Below are 3,807 nucleotides of genomic sequence, written 5' to 3'. Positions count from 1 at the left end.
AATCCACTTTAGCTTTCATGTGTCCTGGAAAATCCTACCCTCCAGTGGTGGCCTGTAGCTTCTCATTTAGAGCCAAAAGTAGGTCAGGTGCCACTGGGCACCACCTTGTGTGTCTGTACTTGCCCAGGGCCATGGCCATGGCCATGGGTCCTGTGGCACTTTGGGGTACCATTTGTTCCTCCAGTTGAGGCCTACCCCAGCAGAAGTTCCACCATGGCAAGGGCTGTGCAAGTTCTCAAAGTGATACCACACTATTTTTTTTCTTCTATGCAAGAAGAAAGGAAAGTTTCTCTCTTTTGTTCTCCACAAGTTCCTATGTTCTCTAAAATCAGAGGCATGGCCGGGGGTATGGTGGTGTAGGCCTGTAATCCCAGCACTCTGAGTCAGTAGGATCTTTACGAGTTCAAGACCAGCCTGGGCTATAAAGTGAGTTGAAGGCCAGCCTTAACTTCATAGTGAGACCATATCTCAAAAAAAAAGACTGAATAAATAAATAAAATCAGATGCTTAGCTCTTAAGGCCAGTTGCCAGTTAAGAAAAAAGGAAAAAAGATGGTGACCAAACCTCTGAGAAAGGTCCCTGTGAGGCCAGCTGCCCCTACCATATTTATGGCAGACTCTGGGAAACTCAGAGCTCTTTGACTCCTGCCTTTGCCCACCACTCAAGACATCATTAAGTTGTTCATACTATAAGCAGTGAAGAAGCTGTCCCAGAATTTTCTCCTGGACTTGAGGCTGACAGATATAATTCTAAGAAAAGCTGGAAATCTGACAAATGCTTAACCCTAGGGGCCTGGGGCTGGTGAGATGGCTCAGTGGTCTAAAGTACCTACTTAGAACAAGCTAAGCTAAGCAAAACACAGGGACCGCGGTTCAATCCCCCAGCACTACATGCCAGCCAGCCCCGCCCCCTGGTGGGCTGAGCTGGCCACACACACAAAATGAATGAATGAATGAATGAATGAATGAATGAATAAATAAATAAATAATTCTTTAAAAAAAAAAAAAAAAAGAACAAATTCTTTAAAAAAAAAAAAAAAATGAAGTGGGCCCTGGGCTGGGAAGAATCACAAGATCCATTCTCAATGCCTGTGTTGCTGAACTTCTGGTGGTTGAAAAGGACATTTGATTTATTCCTGGGTTACAGATGCTTTCTGATGTAGCACCTGGAAAACTGAAAATTTTTCATGGAGATGTGTTGACATTTGAGATAGAAAAATTGTTTCCAGAAGGTCTTAATGACATTTTTTTTTTTTTTTTTGGCCGAACCGGGGATTGAACTCAGGCCCTTGCTTATTCCACTGAGCCATCTCCCTGGCCAGAAGGTCTTAAAAGACCTTGGATGGATGATCCTCCAAATGTACAGATTATTGAAATTTGCCTTTCATTGTGTCAACTCCACTGATTATCAAGTGGCTTGAAAACATTCCTACCGGAACCGCCATCTTCCAGTAATTTGCCAAAATGACTAACACAAAGGGCAAGAGGAGGGGAACCCGGTATATGTTTTCCAGGCCTTTTAGAAAACATGGGGTTGTTCCTTTGGCTACACACAGGCGAATCTGCAAAAAGAGTGATATTGTAGACATCAAGGGAATGGGTACTGTGCAAAAAGGAATGCCTCACAAATGTTACCATGGCAAAACGGGAAGAGTCTACAACGTTACCCAGCATGCTGTTGGCATTGTTGGAAACAAGCAAGTTAAGGGCAAGATACTTGCCAAGAGGATTAATGTGCGTATCGAGCATATTAAACACTCAAAAAGTTGTGGTAGCTTCCTGGAACGTGTCAATGAAAATGATCAGAAAAAAGAAGGAAGCCAAAGAGAAAGGTTCTTGGGTTCAGCTGAAACGCCAGCCTGCTCCTCCCAGAGAAGCACACTTTGTGAGGACCAATGGAAAGGAACCCGAGTTGTTGGAACCCATTCCCTGTGAATTCATGGCATAAACTGGGGACATTACGCTGCCATTCAGTACCTAATTGGCAGCTTAAGTGTTCTAGGTCCTATGTAAAAATAAAATCATCCTGTGTTGTAAGGGTGGTTTTCTTAGTTGAACAGGTATGTGGTGCCTTCTTACCTCAGAAATATTTGCAGCAGATTTTCACTGTACCCAGTAATTGTGTCTAGCCTTTACTCTTCAGTATTTTCTTGCTGAAAGATACTGCTGAGGTATTGAGCAGGTGTATACCCAAAAATTCAAATATTTATAAAGTATTTATATTGGCTTGAAGATCCTGTAAATCATCATGGGGAAAAGATATATCAAAATAAATGGAAGTCACTTCAGAAACAAACTTAAGTCCATTTCAGTTAAATAAATTGTTTAAAGCACAAAAAAAAAAAAAGAAAAAGAAAACATTCCTAATAGAAATGGACCTTTTGCTTACTGCAGAACTTTGATTTTTCAAAAGGAAGTTGCTGAGAGACTTGTAGCCACTACAGGAAGTAAACAGCACAGTCACCTTTCTGTTATGGCTCCATACTTTTGCAATGTCAAGCACATCTTTACCATTCCAGGTAAAGCTTTTGTTCCCAAACCAGAGGTAGATGTGGGAGTGGTGCATTTCATGCCTTTGATACAGCCCAGGATAGAGCAGTTGTTCAAGCTGATGGAAAAAGTCGTTCAGGTTGCATTTCAATTCTGAAGGAAACATTGCCACTGAAGGCTGGGCATGTTGTTCCCTGAAGCTCAGTGCCTAGAAAGCATGAGGAAACTGTTAAGGTTGGAAGACACAGATCCCACTCTTTGACCCACTAAGCTCTCATTTTTGCCCTTTAGGAGCTTCTGTGACATACACAGAGAAAACTGCATGATGAAGGTGCACAGCTTTTTGGTTAGCTTCAGTGAGGAGCTAAGGCAAAGAAAAGACAAACCACTGGAATAAGAGGAGGAAGAGTGTTACCAATTATAGATGCTGCTTTAGGGGCCCTTGGCCTGACAGGTTGATCACAGTGTGGGGGTGCTTCTATGTGTGCTTAATTTTGCAGAATGACAATAAAATACCAGTGACTAGGGGGAAAAATGGTGCAGTAACACAGTCCTGCATAATATTCACATAAAAAGACAAAATGATAGCTGGCCACATGGCAAGATAACATGGTGGTTGACCACATGGCAAGGTAATATAGTGACCGGCCAAGTGACAAGGCAACATGGTGGTGCTCAGGACCAAAACATAAACCTAAGCAAAACAAAAACTATTTACAAACTAGGTTAAGTGGAGGCCAGGCTAATTTCCGAAAAGGGTAGCAAAATACAATGAACAAAAACAAGGCATACCCACTGAGAGCACAAGTAAAGAAAAGAGAAAAAAATCTACTGCAGCTGGAAGAAAGACAAATCCCTCCTCCAACCTCTGTGGCCAGAAAAACAGCCAACAGCTCCCTTTACCCCATGAGAAGAGTCCCTGGCATTTCTCTCCGGGGAAGGGAAAGGAGAGAGAAAAGGCCTCAGGGAGAGAAAAAAAATGTGTTCAACATGGTCCTTATCACGGTCTTCTGGTACCTGAGCTATACTCCTGATTGGCTATGCCAAAATGATTTTCCAGTTAAATATATTCCAAGTCCTTCTTGCCTCAAAGAATTAATGGGATAAGCCAAAAAATGTGCTACAGTTTATTTGTTTTTTTTTTTTGAAAAGTTAAAAATTCCTTAATTTTTTATTCCTGGTACCACTACCACAATTTACAGGGCATTATACTTGATGTAATGAAAAGAAAGAAAAAGACAAAGCTACAACAGATAAAAGACCTCAGGAATGTACATCTAATTGACACTACATTGCATTAATCAATAGCTGCACTTTT

At 41.6% G+C, this 3,807-nt stretch overlaps 1 pseudogene; it reads left to right on the top strand.

Moving 5' to 3' along the window:
* The first annotated feature begins 608 nt into the window (after positions 1 to 608).
* LOC101579098 lies at positions 609 to 2,913 on the top strand (annotated as a pseudogene).
* Positions 2,914 to 3,807: the final 894 nt, after the last annotated feature.

The sequence above is a fragment of the Octodon degus genome, unplaced genomic scaffold (genome assembly GCF_000260255.1).
Source record: "Octodon degus isolate 3935 unplaced genomic scaffold, OctDeg1.0 scaffold00011, whole genome shotgun sequence".
In the NCBI taxonomy this organism is placed as follows: domain Eukaryota; kingdom Metazoa; phylum Chordata; class Mammalia; order Rodentia; family Octodontidae; genus Octodon; species Octodon degus.
The sequence above is the reverse complement of the archived record's forward strand: the minus strand, read 5'-3'. Positions and strand labels throughout refer to the sequence as shown.